Genomic DNA, 21,894 nt, shown 5'->3' on the forward strand with positions numbered 1-21,894 from the left:
CTCACTATTCGAACGACACAGTTATATCCGTCTGGACAATAGGTGCAGCAATGATTACCTAAGCCCTTGTGTGGATGACGTCCAGTCCTCATATTGAAGATAACCTCCATGATACCGTTTGGCAAGACCACCAATTTAAATGGGAAAGACTGCAAACTTTTAACCAATTTACTGTTGGCATCGAAAAGGGCCAAGCAGCAACGAAATTCTATTCGCAATCTCTGCGTCCAGCAAATCCCCTACTAGACAACAATCAAATCGCAATATTAACTGTATACATATTTAGCATTGTGTTCACAAAGGAAGATACAAATAATTTAGCAGAAATGTTGGAGAACACAAGGTTTACTAAGAGGCAAGAACTGAACGAAATCAGTATTAGGAGGGAAATGGTGTTGGGGAAATAAATGGAATTGATGACAGATAAATCCTGAGGGCCTGATAATTGATATTCCAGCGTAGTTAAGGATGTGGCCATAGAAATAGTCGATGCATTGGGAATTGCCCAGATTCCAAAGACTCTGCAACAGTTCCTACAAATATAGGTTAAAAGAAAGGAGCCAAAGATAAAACCAGCCAGTCTGACGTCACAGTGGGAAAAATGCTCAAGTCCATTGTTAAAGAATTAATGGCTGAGCACTTAGGAGTTAGTGGTAAAAAAAGTCAGGATTTACGATTCAAATCCATTGGATTTTTTTAAAAGACGTTTTTCATAAAGTTGATAAGGAGAAGCGAGGGGCTGTTGTTTATTCGGATTTTCAGAAGGCTTTCGTCAAAGTCTCGCGTATGAGATTAGTCGATGAAAGCACGTGGAATTGACCGTTTAGGAGTGTTCAAGAAAGTGTTTGGAAAGCGGAATGCTTTTCCTGAGATTCCTGTACTACCTACTTACTTGCCTTTGTGACTGTTTGGTATCAACCAGGTAATAGTTCAGCTCCTCACGTCTTTCTTATCAACAGTACTGAATCTTCTAAAAGTTTGTACCCGACCGTTCTAAGGAAGTAATTCAGCAACAGCAAGATTAATCAGTTAATCAAATTAGAAGTTTCCTTTCTCTCTAAATTTGTCTTGGAAAGCCTCTCGCCATCGCCAGCTGTTGGCTGCAAAGAAGTTGCCGTTAGGGGGAGAAAATATCTGTGACGTCTTGCACTTCTGTTTTTTCATGTTCTCTCTCGCTCTTATTTTCAAAGTAGTTCTTTCAATCATAATTCCAACTGGTGCTGATTGCCTCACATTGTAACTTCTGCTCAATCCCTTTCATTGAAAATTTTGATATAACATTAATGGTGCATGACAGGCAGATACCGCATAAAGTTATATTGTCGAAGTTGTGATTGTTGTTGGTGATGGTGGGGTGGGTGAAAAATAATGTGTGTTGAAAAGTGCTATTGTGTACACGTTACACACCATTCAAGTCTTTGAATGTGCGCGAGATTTTATTTGCATCTACAGTCGAAAGATATTTAGAATTAGAGGCAGCATGAACATATTTCGTTGATGAGAAGTGCATTTAATCCCACGTATTTTCGAATCCAATTTTCTAATTTCTCGACAAAAATAATGCTCGTTCAACCAACATCACTGCTAAATCAATAGGGATCTTATCTTGCATTTAATTCTCGCGATCACATGTCGACTTCTCTCTCATGCAGTTCCATCTTTCTCATGTAAAAGAAACAGAACTGTGAATGGAACTCCATAAATCTTGTGCCTGACGCTAATTTCTTCTTACCAATATCAGTGAAAACGTTTGTATCAAAAATGAAAACAGAAATTGCTAGAAAAAGTCAGTAGGTCTGGTAGTATTTTTCTAGAGATATCAGAGTTAAAGCTTCCGGTCCAGTGATCATTCTTCAGAACTGATGGTAGCGAGGAAAAAGCTGTTTTTTTTATGCAGGAGATAGGGAGGGTGGGGAGGTGGAATCGGTAAATGATAGGTGGAGGTACAGCCTAAAAAGAGAGAAGGACAATTGGACAGGCAAAGGATTTGATAATGGTCATCCTAGGAGAATGAACAGCTGCTATTAGTCGCTAAAAATTAGTTGTATCTACGGGTAGATTATGGAAGGCCTGGTTTTTAGGGGTAACAAGGCGTAGAGCTGGATGAACACAGCAGGCCAAGCAGCAGGAGCCTTCCTGCTCCTATGATGCTGCTTGGCCTGCTGTGTTCATCCAGCTCTACACCTTGTTATCTCTGATTTTCCAGCATCTGCAGTTCCTACTATCTCTGGTTTTTAGGGGTTTTGGTGAGGACGTGGGTGAAGTGCCTCAAGCCTTAACATTGTTGAGCTCGATATTGAGTCCAATAGCTTGTAGGTGTAGAGCTCCCAAGCCGAAAATGAGGGCGTTCTTCCAGCTTCTGCTGAGCTTCACTAGAGCATTGTAGCAAGCTCGAGACAGAGGTGTTGGCCAGAGAACAAGACAGCGTGTTGAAGTGGCAGGCAACTGGATGGTCAGGGACTTCTTTGTGGACAGAATGTATGTGTTCTGCGGAGCGGTCACCCAATGTGTGTTTCGTTTTCCCTGACGCATAAGAAAGGCTTCAGCATAGCTCTCTTGGTATTATCGGGTATGCCTCGATCTGTGATGACAGATAACTAATAGGCATCAGAACAGTTTATTGTCCTTGTTATTGTACCAATTCATCCACATGACCTCTACATTAGTGTTAGCACATATGTAGTATCTAACGTAATTTGTCACCAAGCAATTCGTAAACTATCGAGGTTTACTTACCTTTCTGCTTTTCAAAGAGCTTTCCTTCTATTTATTAAAATAATATTTTAGAATTCTGAGTTTCCATTTGCATTAATGCTATCCTGTACCATTTCCCTTTCTGCATATGAAGCTATTTATAGTCTATGATTAGCCTTGTAGTTTCAAAGGAAGACAAACGGGAATATTCGATGATCCCCAAACAAGGAACGATTTTATGTTTTTGCCATGTTGAAACTTGCCCCGTATTATAGAACATATCCATTGAATCAATCATTGACTTCTCATGGATTACGTAGAAGATACATTTATTTCAACATTATCCGTAACATAAATGGTATCTACTTCATTTTAAAATCTCAGTACTTCTGAACATGTTAACCTACTGATGATGATTTATCTCACAGCGTTATTTACGCTCATGCTGGAAAATAAAGTTTCTTCCTTCCCTTCCGGCTGGCGCTCACCTGCATATTCAAGATCGCTTCTTAGCTTTGTCATCTCTGGTATGGGAAGAATAAATCAAGTCAGAAACTGTAGTTTACACACTTTTACTCACAAACTTAACTTACGTTACACACTGTAGGCTTCACTTCTAAATTATAGAACGCCACAAACACAATAGTGCTAACCCAATGTTGTCGCGCGGGAGGCACTCTGAAAGAATGAACAAGCTAATCCCTACTGTGATCGATAAATACTTGATGTGTGGTTTAGCTCCAGAAACACTGCCTTAGAGTGTTGGAGTCATATTCAACGATTCAGTGAAGGAGGTTTGCCATATGTCCTCACAAAACAGGTTATGTGCAACGATTTATGGCGTAGGTGGGGGAATTACTCCTTTTGTGAGCTAGAACACGCAGGATCAGACAAACAATTGCGTTCACTGAACATTCTGTGATTGTCACTAACGTACTATTTCTTTGCAGTCAGTGATACTGAGGCATTTGCATTTCGACCTGCAGTTACAGATGTCGCATCTTTTGACCCTGAGATCGCTCTGAGGATGACCGCATTTGGTCAGCTGACCAACCATTCCATTTGCGGTTCTTCTGCTTCCAGCTGAGCGGCCACACTTTATTTGCTGCCTTCAGAAAACCAGGGTCGAGTCATTGAAGTCCGCCCTTCCTGGTCAGACTGCAGTTCAAATGAAGGCATCTGCAGCATCACAATTTTCAGTGTCTGCTGCTGTGATCCAGGAAGGTTAAAGGTGAATTTACGTTGCGGTTCTCTCTTTGTATGTGCGGGGTGTTTGGGCCAAGGATACGAATTTGATGCAGGCATCATCCATGCGACCCATCGAGTCTGCTCTGCTTCCAATATGATCATATCTGATCTGAATATGGGTCTCAACACTATATTGCTCTCTAGCCCTGGGCGTCAGCGCTATTGCTACTGAGAACTGCACGTGTGGGTCATAGAGCAGAGGCACCCCACTTTGTCTTCTGGCAGATTTACCATCTCCATCTTCAGTCCGACCACTGCATGTCAATTGCAGGGAGTAACCAAATGCTAGGCCCGATTGGCTGCTCTCTGGGTAGTTGAGAATATGGCAAAGCAAGTTGAGAATCTAACCAGACAATACATCTTGTGTCCTGAAATAATCTGCAGCAGTCTGTCATCTTTTGCACCTCATATCCTCTCCCCAGACAACTGTAGTAATTGGACGACAAGGTTAGACAAGAATCGTGGGAGCAGCAGAAGGCTATTCAGCCCATTAAGTCCGCTCCACCATTCAATTAAATTATGGGTGATCTGATAGCCCTCAACTCTAGTTTCCTGCTATATACCCCGTTAATCTTAATTCACTTGCTGGTTAGAAATCTCCCTATCCCGGTCTTGAATATATGCATTTCTCCAGCCTTCTGTGGGAAATAATTCTACATTCTCGTTACCGTGTGCGTGCGTGTGTGTGTGTTGTGTGTGTGTGTGTGTGAGACAGAGAGAGAGAAATCCTTCTGAACTCTATTTTAAATGGGTGACTCCTTGTTCAAAGATTATGCCCTTTTCCGAGGCTCTTCCACAAAAGGAAGCAGCCTCTCGACATAAACCCTGCTAAGACCGTTAAGAATATTAAATGATTTAACAAGGTCCCCACATATTATTTTCAATTCCAATAAGACAAGTCCAACCTAATTAATCTTTCTTCATTTGAATATCCTTCAAAGCCCGGGATCAATCTGGTGAAACTTCTCTGGACTGTTCCTAACACCAGTATATTTTAAAGCTGCCTTACACGTCAACAACATCCTCTGGACCATAGCCACCATATGTGCTGATATCCGGGCCTATGTTTCTCCTTCAGCAGTCCAATTTCCTTTTCTGCATGTCTAGTTAATTGTGTTTAAGCAAGGATTTCGAAAAAGAGAATCCTACTCTAGGGGTTTCTTTGCCTCGGGGTACTTTATTAATTGATTTAAATCAAAACATTTCACCTAAATGTGCAACCTCCCGTTATGTTCTCGTCCACTGCAACAATTGCCTTCCCCTCCTTATTCTGGAAGAACGGCTGATCTTTGCCACGGTAGAGGAAACCGTTAACATTATACGGTTTGGTAAAATACACAGAATTGTGGCTATTCTTCTCTAGAAAATTTGTAATGAGTTAATTGAATAATTATGTCTCTTTAATTATGATCAGACCGAAATAACTGCTTCCCAGGATGCTTCACAACGTATTTTTTCGGAGAAGGTGCTCTGAATTCACTCATCCTCGAATACGCCTTAGAATTACAAGTTGTCAAAGCGAAATGAAGGCTAGAGCTCCAATGATGTGTGCAATAATTTTTGAAACCTGAATTATTTCTACACTGTCATAGGCGGATTCAAGGAATCACTTGAGAGGCATCTGAAGCAACGTGGAATAAAATGTTTGGCAGCTAGCACACTTTTATTTTGTATTGGAGGAAGTTCAAATCATACATGACTTTTCTGAAAATCAGCCGAATTGAAGGTCTTTTTCTGTGCTAACACATTCTATGGGAACCTCCCGTAATATGGGAGCAAAGTACTTTAGCTCCTGTCAATCTAATGGATGATCAAATTGAAAATAAGAACTACTAGTGCATAATCTATCAACCAACGTTTATGCAGTGTGGCTCCAATGACTGGTCATGTATTTTGGGCTGTTGTAAATATTTGCATAATTAGTATTAACATAATTTCCATCACCGTCTTTTCAAAAGATATGGTTACCTTTCTCTTTCCGAAGGATTTCTTCTGCTATTAATTGAGACCAAGCCATTTGGTTAAAATCATTCACTGACTTGATATTGTGTTGATTTGCATGCCAAACATATTCTTCTTGGAATACAATGTTCAAACCCATGAAAACTTAGTCCTAAGGATTTTTTAAAAAATTCATTAACGGGATGAGGACGTCGCTGGCTAGGTCAGCATTTATCGTCCATCCCTAATTTCCCAGAGGGCACTTGCTGTGTGTATGGAGTCACATGTAGGTCAGACCAGGTAATGATGGCAGTTTCCTAAAGGGCATTAGTGAACCAGATACGTCTTTCCAACTATAGATTCATGATCAGCTTTAGGCCTTTAATTCTAGATTTTGTTTTGAACTCAAATTCCAGCATCTGCCCTGGTGCAATTCAAACCTTGGTCCCAGGAACTTTACCTGTGTCTCTGGGTTAACAGTCCACTGATAACACCACTAGGCCATCACCTCCCTGCGATTAACATCCCGTTGATCAAACATAGACCCATGGAGGTGAGGCAGGGCAGCTGAAGAAAAATGATGGGGCATTGCTTGCACATAAATGCCACTAGGTGATATCACAATGTTCCAAGTGTAAAGAAGGAGTGGCAAGAACATCCCACACCTTACACCGTGAATAACCACACTTGTAACAACCCAGAACATAGAGGTTCAGAAGTGAAGCTGTGAGGTCAAAAAAGGTTTGGGCAGCAGTGACAGAAGGGCCTGACCTAATGAAAGATGCTGGTAGCCGTCACTAAATACAGTCAACGCCAAAAGTTTTAAAACTTAGAATAATTATATACGTTTGATGTCCAATTAATCTGAAGTGCTATATTTTGGAAGATCTGCACAATTGTGCACCTTGGGACCTTAGCTTTAGAAAACTTTCTTATTTTCCATGCCACAGAATGCTACCATACAGGATCTACAACCTCCTTTGAAACCAATTTAATGCATTTACGACTATGGTAAAGACCAGAATCAAGCTGACTGCCTTATTCGTCAAGGCAAGCTGCGTGTTTTGTAACAGACTGCTGGGGAGATGGACATGCTCCTGCTCCCTCAAAACAGAAGGAGGAGAACTCTCCAGAACTAAATATGCTGTGGAGGTGCCTGTGTTGGACTGGGGTGGACAAAATCAGAATCACACGTTATCTGACAAAACTGCAGCCCTGGAAAAGCTTGTGATTTCATATAAATCTGCTAGGCTATAACCTGGTGCCGTGTGACATCATAACTAAACAAACCAAGGTATATGTTATAGATTCGGGAAGCAGGCTTGGAGTCGTTTGTATAGAATAGATTCAGTACTGTCACGGTCAATAAAACTCTTTACTCTGATATGAATAAAAATAGTACAGCAGTTGATGATCTCCAGGTCCCACTGATCTTTCAGAAATGCTCAGTGTGGAGCACGTGTGGAGCATGTATGCGAAAGCCTTGTAGACTTGAGAACTTGGGGAAGTTAGTGGCGATGTCTTGGGGACAGTCCATATCACAGAAGAGGAGGTATTGGAAGTAAAGGAATATATGAAGCTGGATAAATCTCCTGGTCCTCACCAGATATATCCAAGAACCTTGCAAGAGGCTAGAGAAGAAATTGCGGGGACCCTGGCTAGTCTTTTTGCATCACTGTTAGTCACAAGTGAAGTCCCGGAAAACTGTAGAGTAGTGAATGTTGTGCCCTTATTCAAGAAGGGCTACAAAGAAAAACCCGGGAGTGATCGAGCAGTAAGTCTAACATTTGTGGTAGGTAAGTTACTTGAGAAGATTCTGAGAGATAAGGTATACATGCATTTGAAAAGACAGGGTTTGATTAGGAGTAGTCAGCATGGCTTGGCATGTGGGAAATCAGGCATCAACAAATTTGTTACAAAATGCTTTGATAAAGTGACCAGGAAGGTTGATGAGCGCAGCAAAGCAGTCGTTGTCTCTATGCATTTCAGTAAGGTCTTTGATAATGTTCCACACAGTAGGCTGCTCTGGAATGTTAAATCGCGTGGAATCCAGGGAGAACTGGAAGATTGGATACACAACTGGCTTGGTGGCAAGAAGCAGAATGAAATAGTGGAAAGATGCTTGCTGGACTGGAGGCCTGTGGGCCTGTGAGTAGTGGTGTGGCTCATTGGTTGGTGCAGGGCCCTTTGCTGTTTGATTTGGATGAAAATGTACAAGACATGATTAGTAAGTTTGTGGATGACAGTAACATAGGCAGTATCTTGGATAGTGAGGAAGGTTATCAGCAATTGCAGCAGAATATTGCTCGGCTGGAGAAGTGGCAAATGGAATTTAATATAAATACGTGTGAGGTGTTGCATTTTGGATAGTTCAATCAAGGTAGGAGTTTCTTGGTGAATGATAGGGCCCTAAGGAGTGTAGTGGAACAGAAGGATCTTGGAGTTCAGGTGCATGGTTTTCTGAAAGTGGAGTCTCAGGTCGACAGGGCAATGAAGAAGGTTTTTGGCACACTGGCCTTCATCAATCAGGGCAAGAAGTACAGAAGTTGGGGAGGTACATTGCAGTTGTACTTTGACGAAGCCGCACTTCAAGATTTGTGTTCAGTTTTGGTCACTTTGCTATAGGAAGGATGTTATTAAACTTGAAATAGTGCAGCAGAATCTTACAAGGATGTCACCAGGACTCAAGGGACTGAGTTAAACGGACCAATTGGACAAGCTGGGACTTTTCTCTTTTGAGTGTATGAGACTGAGGGGGGATGGGTGTTGTCTTATAAAAGTGCACAAGATCAGGAGCGGCATGGATATGGTGAATGCACTCTGTCTTTTTCCCAGGGCTGGGGAATTCAGGACGAGATGGCATCAGTTTATGGCAAGTAGGGAAAGAATACATGTGAACCTTCGGGGCAACATTTTTACACAGAAGGTGGTACTCAACTGGAATGAGTTATCAGTGTAAGTGGTTGAGGCTGATACACGAACAGCATTTAAAAGTCATTTGGACGAATACATGGATAGGAAAGGTTTAGAGGATATGGCCATGTGCAGGGTAATGGGGTTAGCATGAATGGATATTTTGATCTTTATGAGCCCGGCCTTTTTACTCTCCACTGTCTGTACCAAATGATAAATGAAAGGGTCAATTCATTAGTAACATTTCAAGCAACCTTAGATTGTACGTATTCGCATTCAGAAAGCTGATGCAGTTGAACTAGTGCTGAGTCACCCAAATTATATCGATTTGCATAGCGTGAGTAACGTCACGTCCAGTTCACGCAATGCTTTTCTCCACTGCTTTCACTTTCAAAAATCATTTGGACACTATTCAGACGTCAATCCACATCAGAAACGGAGTTTCACCAGTTATTCGGAAAGATAATCCCCACCTCAAATCCTGGTTTCAAGATGCATCACTCTTAATCAAATAAACATTTTGATTTTTGGTTCCCTTCTTGTGTATTGTTAACAACAAATATTCTCTTAATGATAATTTTCAGCCACTTTGATTTTTCTCCTCGGTTGCTCGCGGGTTGCTTGGAGACGATTTAATTCATTTCCGGGAAGAGGAGAGCAGTCTTGGAGGGTTGATAACTGTAAACTTTTATGACGCAATCTTACTTCCGTTCATTTACAGGGAAAGATGGTTCATAATTATCATACATAATATTTATCTTGACTGTTTTAAATAAGTTTGTTACCTGCTGCTTCCAACTGAGTCCTGAGCTTCGCTGTGTCTGAAAACGGAGAATGTCATTTTCACTAATAGTATGCCATCGCCCAGGGTACCGAATAGCAAATCAAGAAGTCAGCGTATTCTGATGCTCTCAAATATGTTACCTACCTTTAGAATCCTCCTTAACCATTAAATGAACCGACTAATGTTTGAAAATGATTTAAACATCGATATCTTCGTAATAGATTAATCTTTCCAATCATTAATTCATATAGTCATTGCTTCTTTGGCCATTGCACAATAGTCAACTATGTCTGGTATTATTTCTTTGATCGCCAGTAACAGTGCGGTGCACTGTTATTGACCATATTCAAGATTACACTGCTGGTTTATTCACTTCATAATGTTGGGCTTACTTTGCTTAATATCATCATTTTAATAGTTGTTAAAAGTTATGTTTAGATTTGTTTGCTCCTCTGTATTGCTTGTTTGTTGGAATTTCTTTTAGATCTAAACATCTAAACATCAATGTTGTGTCATCAGAATTCTTCACATTTATCTATCGAATCTGATTGTTTGTATGAGTATAGCGTCTAAAATGAAAATCTGGGACTTTCGGGAAAGAGGTCAGAAGATTATATCTGTCGATTTAGGAGGCTTGGTTAATGCTCGCGTCGTGGTAATACCAGGAAGTTAGGACTACAAATAACTAACAATCCGTGGACAAAATTGCAAATTCCATAATGCTAACTGGTGCAGATTAAATTCAATTAATCCACATGGAATTAAGAATCCAATGAGGCCAAATTGCCTCTATACGTTGTTTAAATCACTATCTATGGATTGACTTTTTAAAATTCACTCATGGGTTTTGAGCTTCGCTGGCTGACCAGCATTTATTGCTCATTCATTGTTGCTCTTGAAAAGTTGGTGGAGATGTCTTCTTAAACTGCTGCAGTGCCCATGCTTTAGGTTGACCCACAATGCCCTTACGGAGAGAATCCTATATTTTTGACCAAGTGACAGTGAATGAATTGCCATATATTTCCACGTCAGGAAAGTGGCTATCTTGCAGGGGGTGATGATGTTCACAGGTAACTGCTATTTGCGCTTCTAGATGGTATGGGCTAGGAAGGAAATGTCTAACGATCTTTGGAAAATTTCTTCAGTAAATCTTGTAGGTAGTACACAGTGCTGCAACTGATCATTGGTGGTGGAGGGAGTAGATGCTTGTGTATATGGTGCCAATGAAGCAAGAAGCTTTGTCCTAAATAGTGTCAAGCTTCTTGAGTGTGGTTGGAACTGTGCCCATCCATGGAAAGTAGTCTTTCATAAGAATATTCGTGCATTTTTGTGCCTACGTTTCAGCCCTGAATATATTGGTTATATTCGCTGCTTTGAGTTTGGATTTCCGAGTTGAAGTCACTTTTCGGGGCTTGAGCACGAAGGTAAACAGTAAACAATGAACAGGCAAAACTATCTGATTGAAAGTAGCCGTTTATAGGATATTACTAAGCGAGATCCTGACTGTACTGTAGGTAGAAATATTTCATTCAATAGTACTGTTCCAAAGACGAGAAGATGAGTTTGCCCCTTCCCCTAATGAATTAAAGTCACATTGGTAACCCTCGAGTTTCAAAACACCAGTTACAAACATAGACACTGATCGCTGGTAGTCCCCTCTTTAGCGTATTTTTTTTCAGGCTTTCCTGAAGCCTACTTCCCTGTATTATGCAATAATATTGTAATATTCTATCTGAGGCCTGATATAGAATTTCCAAGATCACAGGTTTTGTTTAAACTGGTTTATGAAATATTCCATAAGAATTTGCTCATTTAGACAGTAGGGTTTATTAATTAATTTACCATTTTGAACTTGCTGTGTTTCTGACACTCGAATAGCTTGCTTTAAATTTAATTTGGAAGATTTGCTGAAGAATGTAAAACAAACCGATCTATTGTAGGAATGTGCCCGAAAACATATTAAGAGAGTCAGCACTATCTTTTTTATTTCGATCTCATATATTTAGTTCAAATAAATAGTAAAACCATCCATTAAAACCAATGATAGCTCCATTTACTTACCTCCAGTTTTGCACTTATCCTCCAATTCTAGAAGATCAAATTATGGCAATTGATTGAACTGAAGATATGCGTCGCCCAGTGTATGAAACATTGATAAATAATATATGCATATCTTTATGTAATACATTTAAGGGAGGGAAATGACCGAATCAAAACAAATAGGTCAATCAACAATTAAAAAATACATTTTACAGTCGTAAATATTAGAACAGCAGTACAAAATTTTGTTGGCCAGGTGGGAAGGGCGGGTGGCGCAGCATGGAGATGGTGGGAAGATCTAGATGTTGCTGCAGGCAATTCCAATGCTTCCACGCACAGCTATTGGCAGGGCCACTGAGAAATCTCTGAGAAGAAAGAAACTCATCTCAAGACAGCTATCGGAATTCCAAGAGTTCATAGAGTTGAATGATAAGCATTGACGAAGTAAAATGTAAATCTGGTGGATCAGAGACAAGTATGGAGCCGAAAGGTCGTGAATAAAGGTAAATATTTGCGATTTACGATATGTGACTGAAGCTTTGGATTTTGCACAATGAGAATCTTATCAGAAATGCCTTAGCGTTTTTGATTCCAGGTATCAGAAACAAGAAACACTAATGAGTGTCTCATTACCAGTTTGGTTCGATTGGTTTTGCACACACTGGCATTAGAAAGGTGGAAATCTGCAAACAAGTGCGGTTATACGTCCTCTATTCACAAATCGGTACATTCAGATGCATTTACCTATCTCCTTTTGACGCAACTTCTCCTCTGTTTGTGGAAATTAAGTCAAGTTGTGTCAGAAGATCATTTTTGCTAAATTATGTTATGCTGATTATCGCACAGTTTCCCAAGCCTTCATAAGCCAAGTGTTTGAGATGAAAGCTTAGAAAAGAAACACAAGTAAGTTACCGCACTTTTTTGTAGCAAACGGTTTTTATATTTCTATTGGCTTGCATCGACCATGAAACATATAACATAATCGAGTGCAGAAAATGATTGCGAATGGGGCACAAGTATCGTTTTCCTTTTCTGGCAATAGGCATCTAGCTCCCTTTTCAATTCACATATCGGCTACTGCATACAATAAGGCAAGATTAGAGTTTATTACATATGCATCAAATAAATAACAGAAAAATACGTTTTCCAATATATCTAAATTTCCTTATTTATTTACGGAATGAGGGCGTCCTGGCGGCCCAGCATTTATTGCCCAGAGGGCAGTTATGAGTCAACCACATTGCTGTGGGTCTAGAGTCACATTTAGTCCAGACCAGATAAGGATGGCAGTTTCCTTCTTCAAAGGATATCAGTGAACAAGGCGGATTTTTCCTCGATAATCGATTCACAGTCATCATTAGATTCTAATTTCAGATAGTTATTGAATTCAAGTTCTACCATCCGTGTTGAGATTCGAACCTGGGTCCCCATAACGTTAAGTGGGTGTCTAGATTAACAGGCCAGTGATAATACCATTAGGCCGTTGCCTCGCCCGATTTCCCAATAATATAAATAATCCCAACCTGCATCTTCCAGATCAGTTTTCAATTTTGCAATTTCTGTATCAAAAATAAATTCATAAAATCACTTTTCACATCTGAGCTGCTGATGACTCGATTGACCGTTTTAAATTGTGTAATCCTAATTTCCAATGATCAAACACTTTAATCATCGCTCGTGCGATCCTTTCTGTGATAATATATCAAACTTGAAAGATGGAATTTGTTCTCAGTGTGTGAAAGACAAAACTGTTGACAGATTCCTCGTAAAAGCTGCAGGGATCAACCTAAAGAAAGGAGTACAGTTTTGGTCTCAAATATTAACAATTTGAAATAAAGTAGTAGATATTAGAATTGAGTATGTTGTCTCCACGTTTGATAATATGTATTTTCACGATTTAGAACGCCGTGACTAGTTCATAGCAAAGCAGCAAAACATCAAAGCCTAATTTAGGTAATGGGCAAAATGAACGATAAATATATATATTACCACCTGGTGACCAATGGGATTACAAGATAAAGTTGCCAATATGGAAAAAAATTCCAGAATGTTTTTCTAAGATGGCAATATATAAGTATATACTGTAATTCAGATTCAGAATAATTCAGAAACACAACACCTCTCCAGAATGATTTGGAAGTATAAATGGAAATCTAGGTGGTCAAGCAGTAGATATACCGAACATTAGTTATGCTGCATTTTGATTTTGTACACGTTTTGATAATAAACCCTGTAAGTTCAGGTAGGCTCTAAAGTTAGTCGAGGCTTTTTGTTAGACTGATGACTGCAGGGTTACTTTTGGACTCCAACGAGAACACTTCATAATGATTTTAACACAAGACCTAACTGTAAAGATAATAGCACATAAGCAGAAGGAAATCGGCAGAAATGATTGCTCATTGGTATGCCAAAGGTGGTGATACGTCATCGTCTCCAATTATATGTCCGCCCAATATACAGCTCCAATATTTCCTGCAGAACCAAACATCAACTAAGTTTTTCGAACCTCACGAGCGCTGCATAAACATCCAGTGCTAATTTGCACACGGGATTTGTTTCAATCAGCTGAAACTTAGGTATTCTGCGTGTATTGTTGATCATACATAGTTCTAACATATTTAGTCAAAGTCGCAATAGGCCTGGGGAGGAGTTTTCATCAATTGTTGCATAAATACATCACTTCTGGAGCAGAAAATGATCGAGTTTAATCTACAGTGATCCAGATTATATTAAAAAAAGCACAGTTGGATGGATTGTATGAACAACTGCAATAGTGGTACTTTATGCCTGGAATGAAGACATTTGGTATTACCACTTAGAGTTGGCACTTTTTCGCTGAAAATGTGAGGAGAAACGTGGCACAGACGCTGCTTCAAAGACCACAGTTTAACGTTTCAATCATGAGACTATTTCCCGTTTACAGATACAATTATATGTTGGAGATAATACTTTCAACTTTCAATTACGAGAACATTTCCTGTTATACAAATAATTAGATGCTGAAAATTTTGTTTTACCATTGTCCTTTTTACGAAGTTCATCATCTATATGGTTACAGAGAGTAAAAATAACGTTAAGTCTACTGTTACATATTATTGTCGTGCTGACGTTTATCCTCTCCCTCTGAAGAGTCTTTGGACGTGCAAAGTTAAGTTTCCGTCTCCGCAGTTCCGCACGACCTATTGTGTTTTTCCAGCAGTAATTTCAGATTTCTAGAGCCTGTGAATATATGCTATTACTTCGCAATCGATCTTTAGCTATAACATTCATCAAACCGTGCTGCTCCCAAATTGCCCCTTTCATCAAGCATGTCCTTATTTGTTTGATTTGACTGATATATGGAAATTCACAATGTAGCACTCATTCTCTTAGTGTTGAAGTTGAATAATCGATAATGTATCAGTGCTCCGGACTGACCCCAGATCAAGTAGCTATAAATCACATTGGCATGTTTAGGCACTTCCAAATCAGGCCACCGCCAGCAGAAACACTTTTATTTTTAGATATTTGCGCTCCGATCTCTGAATGTCTCTGCCAAAAAATAAAACTGCATGCATTCCTTCTGTCATGTCACTTTCTATTAGCAATGGGCCACACTCCCACTGCACCCCACCCCCAACCAACCGCCATCCTAAGACCTTTGTGACATCTTCGAAGGTATGCCTGTTGGAATAATGTTGAACTCGCCACGTTAGAATCAACATGTAAAGTTTTGTGTCATTGAAGGGACTAATTGTACTGGCAGTAATTTTTGAACAAGGAAAGATTTCTCTCTGTGTAGAGAAAAATAAAGTCATTTACTGGATATGTGTTGACCCTGTAACTTTCCTGTTGTATGAAATGTCTTAGAACCTCTGATCTCACTTCAGGGTTGAATTTCACTGAACTGCTCAGAAGGCTATTTGGGGATTAGTTTGAGCAAATTATTGGTTTGATGCTTCTTAACCAAAGCCTATTTTGTTTAAAGGTTTTCCTGGAGCTATGTATCCTTATTTATTGATACTGTTTTTTTTTCCGGCCAACAAAACGTTTTACAATTCTGAAGCAAATTGCATATTGTACCAATTTGTATTAATTTGACTCCACATTTCTCGTAAATTTTCCTCCCAACATTTTTATTCATTGTTTCATGATTATTAATTCTGGAATTTAGTTCTCAAATTGTTAAGGCAATATTTGAACTCAGAATAATAGAAATGCACTTTGCCAATGGCTCCAAATAAAGGATAACGAATTGTTCTCCTGTTATTGACAACAACTCTTCCTCATATCCAAATCTAATAAAAACAGACAAGCAAAATATCAGTACTTTCGAGCAGAGCTGTATTCCCAGCAAAAAAGAAAACAAAAGTCTTTCAGCCGGAATAACCAATGCAATTCGGAAGATGTTAAAGGACGAAGAGATGTCGTTGAATCTAAGTGGTAAATTGGAAAAGAATCCAAGCTCAATCCACTGTATCCGAATTGAATGAATGTTTCAAACAATGGATTAATTAATAGCACAGTTATAGAACAATATAATTAATTTAAAAAAATGAACAAATTCTAATTATGAAGTTAATAAATTATATTAGATCACGGTTATTGACATTTTTTTAAAAAAAGAAAATATGACTGAGGTTTAGAAGGATATTTGAAATCCACAAAGCGAGGACCAGCAAATTAGAATTAAAGTGAAATAATGTTTCAGAGAAGCATAAGGAACATCATTGTGTTTCATATGTTTGCTATATGTCAGAACTGGAAAGGCATGTGTAACAGTGAACAGGGGTAAATTAGTTCCAAACTTAATTGTGATTAAAATAAAGGGAGACGTTTTTAAGCAATCTTCACACATGTCTGCACGATGGATACTGCCAAGTGGTTTTAAATGTTTGTGAACCAATGAAATAGCAAGAATGATGAAGTGAGCAGATTTATATAAATTGATATGGTGCTGCAGCAAAATTAAGAAGTAGTAGTAGAAAAATCCCGTGGAACTCGCTACCTGCATCGTAGCTTACATAAACAAAGTGACAACTGAGATTAGAACTCCTTATATTCGAGGACTATTCCTTATCATTGGTGGGTGGAGATCAGGCACTACAGAACAAAGGAGACTTCGAGAGAAAAAAAAAACAAATAGCCTGGCTAAAAAACAAATTGTAAGAGTCAAAATGCTGGAAGCTCGTATTTGGAGTCTGGTACCAGATACTCAAATAATAGGACAGCGGGTTAACAACTACACACTTGTATAATTTGCATTGTATCTTCATTAAAGTGAAAGGTAGAGTTTAATTCGTTTCCAGGTTTAGAGTCGAACGAGATATGAGGGATAATTGTTCAGTAACATTGCAAGCCATAAAAAAATGCAACGTCTTCAAACTAATCCAAGGATATAATCTTGGTCCGATTACCTAGGTGGTTATCTTGCTTCTTAATAGAACAATATAACTTCACACTCCTCAGTGGTACGTTCACACTTGCAAAACAATTACGGTTGTAGAACATAAATCGTAAACATCAAACAGTATAGTTCCGTATTTGTCTGTCTTACTATTATATTAACATGAACAATGCTCCACTTGACCCAATGTTTCAATTCGTTTTCTTGCATATGATATCCGCGTTGTTGAATTAATTGACTTATTACACTGAACCATGATTCCTTCTATTTTGTTGTTTTCCTTGTCAAGTAATATGTATATTTATCATTAGAGACTGTGAGAGTGGAAGAAAACTATTTCACTTCTGTTTTCTGTTTCTATCTGTTTCCCTGTTTGTCTGTCTTTCTGACAATCTCTTCCCAATCAAGTTCTCTATTTTTCTTTACATTTAACTGGGCTCTTGTTTGTAATGCAATAAACGAAAAAAAGTGCTTTCCTACTAAGGTGCAATAGGAATAATAGCTTTGACTGAACTAAAGTACCTTGGATTAGAAATTTTTCCTGAGTTATACCATCTAACGGCAGTTTCACAATGACGCTTAAATAAAAAACAACAAAAAAAGAAACAAATATAATGAAATTCAGTAGAACTGTATGTAGAGATTAGGAACTTAAAATTTGTCAAGATAAATTTCCCATCTGGAAGTTCACACACGAATTACATCAGCGATTTACTTTAATTTGCAAGTGACCAATACGAAACCATTGCAATGAAAAAGAAGTATACTCCTCCTTATTACTCTTGTAGTGAAACTCCATCAACACTGAACATCACATACTACATGGAAATAACAAAGGAAGTGTCTTATTCATTACATGCCAATAGACGTTTGAAACAAAAATCATTAATGTTAGTATTTATTTATTGGAATTATTGGAATCAGCTAGCAGTGAAATATGAATACTTACCGCAGCCAAAGAGCTTGCTTTCTGATTCTGCATGAATATCGACGCACAATTGTACAATTATGAGCAGATTGTAAATCTTCTGCACAACCTTCCAAAACAAGGCATTGCACGAATCTACTACTTATAGAAACGTTAAGTATAATGGAATACAGTTTATAAGAATGGACAGGAGGTGGTATTTAATGCATAGTTTCGGGTAGTCATACTCTCAATCACGTCTTGCCACTGTCTTTCCAGTTTTTTGAGATCTTCGATTGGAAAGTACTGTTAGAAGAAACTTATTTGTTACTGCAGTGCTTGATATAGAATGATACAAACTGCTGGCAATATGTTATGGTGGCTTAGGGGCTGGACGTTGAACGTGATATCTGGGCGCCAATCAAAAAATCTATTTATGTCCTTGATGAGTGTCAATGTCTTTGATTGCTTTTGGACCTGTTCTCATGAAGTCAATTGGAGAACAGTCCGTCTTCTTCCTGAGCGTCTTGTACATGCAGGATGCGCATTGAGGAGAGAAGACGTATTTGGTTGCTGAAGGATATCGATCTTCTCATGTAGTAATAGCAATTATATGCGTGGACCAGTCAAGTTCTGGTCAATGCAGATCCTACAGGCTTTAAAAATGTGGAACTCAGCGATAGTAATGCTAAAGGTGGCAGCCGAATAGGTTTCTAAACTGGAGCTCGACCGCTCCGTCCATTTCTTTTCTTCTCTTTCCTTTTTCGTTTTTTTCTTTCTTCGTTCTTTTGTTTTTCACTCTACTTACCTCCGTTTCTCGGAAGGCATCGTTAGTGGAGAGTTGAGCAAGCGCCGACGCGAGGAACATCCTGGCCTCTAGGAAGCCCAGAACAGGCTTGATAGACTTCTGGCCTTGAGGAAGCCCGGTATGGACTCCCTTCCAGGTGGAAGACTAGGGCGGTCTCAATGAACTCCCAGCCTCGAGGAAGCCCAGAGCAGTCTTCCAGCTTCTAGGAGGCCTGCACGGGCTGCCGGCCTGCTCGAGGAAGCCCAACGCAGACTCCCAGCCTCGAGACAGCTCAGCGCAGACTTCGGTCCTCGAGAAAGTCTAACGCAGATCCGTTGCTTCGAGGAAGCTTACCGTGGACCCCTGGCCCCCAGGAACTCCAACGCTAAAATCCAGCCTCGATGAAGCCCAGTGCGGACTCCCAGACTTGATGAACACCAACACTAACTCCCGGCCTCGAAGAAGCCCAATGCCGACTCCCGGCCTTGAAGTGAAACCCAGCCAGGACTCCCTGCTTTAGATAGACCGTAATGCCGATTTTTTACCTTTATTTCTTTATTTTTCTAATTTACGCCATACATTTCGTACCTATGTATCATATTACTTAGATTTATAAGGACGGTAATGCTGATCTTTTAACTTTATTGTTTGTTTGTTTTCTAATTAATATCGCAGAGTTTCGACCTAGATATCTTTGTACGCAAGATGGCACCGGAAATACCGACATTGTTCACTTTTTGCTGCACTCATGTAAACCTGTAATTGAGTACATGTGACAATTATCCTAATTCTAATTCTAACTCTAATTCCGAATAGCGTCAAAGGACATTGGCTAAATTTTCATTATTTATGAGTTCTGAAAAAGAGTTCTAACAGACTCGACTTGTTTACTCTGTTGCTCTGCCTACATGTGCTACACAACCAACGGAGTTTCTCCAACGTTCTCTGCGTTTGATTCAGATTTCCAACATTTGCATTGTTTTGCTTTTATGCTACATTTACATTGGCCAGAATTGCAAACTTACTGGAACGTTTGTGCTACTAACATTACTTGGCACTTATCACTCCAGCATTTATATTGTCTAGGTCCTTCTGCATATTGACAGAAACTGAGAATTATTGTTGTCTTGAACGTTTTGCAATCATCAGAAGTTATCTTCACAAATGACCTTACATTAATAGAAAGTCATTGATGAAGAGGCTAAAGATGCTTATGGCTAGGTCACTACACGAAGGGGTTGGATGCTTCTGGAACACAAAGGTAGTGCTCCTGCCTCTAAATCGGTAGTTTCAGGTCCTATCTACTCCTGAGGTATATGACAACTCGATAAACATGTTGATTAGGAAAATATATGCACTAAGGTAGAGAGAACATAGGATAAAATCCTTACTTTATGGCTGGGAGACCTGGTTTCAAATCACACCAGCTCCAGAGGTTTAAGCAACATTTAAGCAAGTTGATGAAAAATATCTCGACTGAGTAATTTTTGCATAGTTAATTTTGTATAGTTAATTTCCAAAACAAAAACATGCAATTCCACAAGACTTTAACCAATGGAGAATTTTCCCGCTAATTAACATTGACTGTAATTTTACTGGAACTCCTTGATGACATACCCAGTTTATCGTTGCCTTAAAGTGAAGAGCATTCACTCTTAACTTTCACCTGGAGTTCAAACCATGCTGAGATGAGACCTGTAATGAAGTGAGAACCCTGGCAGAATACATGATGAGCGTCAGTGACAAGCCACAAGTCGTGCTTAATATCACTGTTGATGTTCCAACGCATTACTTCAATAATTATGTGAAGTAGAATGATCCTTACAAGACGTTGTCAATTATCCATAGTTGTTAACGCGTTAGGGGCGGCACGGTGGCTCAGTGGTTGACACTGCTACCTCATAGCACCAAGGACAATTCCACACTCGGGCGACTTTCTGTCCGGAGTTTGCACATTCTCCCCGTGTCTGTGTGGGTTTCCTCCCACTGTCCAAAGCTGTACAGGGTAGGTGCATTGGCCATGCTAAATTGCCCATAGTGTACAGGGTGAGTTACAGGGGGAGGGCTCTGGGTGGGATGCTCTGAGGTTCGGTGTGGACTTGTTGGGGCCGAAGGGCCTGTTTCCACACTGTAGGGATTCTATGATCTGTAGCGCTACTGGAGCACTTGACGAAGAATATTGCTAGATATGAAACCAACTCAGCAGTTCTATTGACAGAATATTGTTATGGCTTACTGTTTGCATATCGACAATATTCAGCCATTTAATCACACTGCGTAGAATGAAGCATGTTATTTAAAAACTGGTTTCTGTCCGGGGGGAAATGGGGGGCAGTGTGAAAACTGGAGCTCCACCATGGATTCATCCGTTTCACAGTTTTGTTTGAAGCTGGCTGCAAATACTTTGTCAGAGATACTAAGAACTGCAGATGCTGGAGTCAGACATAACATAATGTGGAGCAGGAGGAAAACACCAGGCCAGGCAGCATGAGAGGAGCAGGAAAGGAGCAGAACTGGAGAAGTTCTGAGGAAGGGTCACTGGACCCGAAACGTTAACTCTGTTTTTTCCTTCACAGATGCTGCCAGACCTGTTGAGCTTTTCCAGCAACTTTGATTTTGTTCCTGATTTACAGAATCTGCAGTTCATTTGGTTTTCATTTAGTCTTTCGATGGGACTCATCTGCGACAGGTGGATTGGATGAGGATGAAGTCATGTAGTTATTTTTGTAGTTTGCTAAACTACATGCAGCAGGCACTACCCAGAAGCAATATTCTTTAGGACATGAATAGAATAGAATCCCCTACAGTGTGGAAACAGGCCCTTCGGCCCAACAAGCTCACACCAACCCTCAGAGCATCCCACCCTGACCCATACCCCTGTAAACCAGCTAATCTACACAACCCTGAACACTAGGGGCAATTTAGCATGGCCAATTCACCTAGCCTGCACATCTTTGGACTGTGGGAGGAAACTGAAGCACCCGGAATAAACCCACACAGACACGGGGAGAATGTGCAAACTCCACACAGACAGTCGCCCACGGGTGGAATCGAACCCGTCCCAGGTGCTGTGAGGCAGCAGTGCTAACCAATAAGACATATTGAACTTTTGTCAGTTGTGGGCGCCCAAGCCCCTATTGTTGATGGAAGCTGTTACATTCCAGCCAGAGAACATGCACTGCTATTGCCAGCAT

This window comes from Rhincodon typus, chromosome 47, assembly GCF_021869965.1.
Source record: "Rhincodon typus isolate 14 chromosome 47, sRhiTyp1.1, whole genome shotgun sequence".
Classification (NCBI taxonomy): Eukaryota; Metazoa; Chordata; class Chondrichthyes; order Orectolobiformes; family Rhincodontidae; genus Rhincodon; species Rhincodon typus.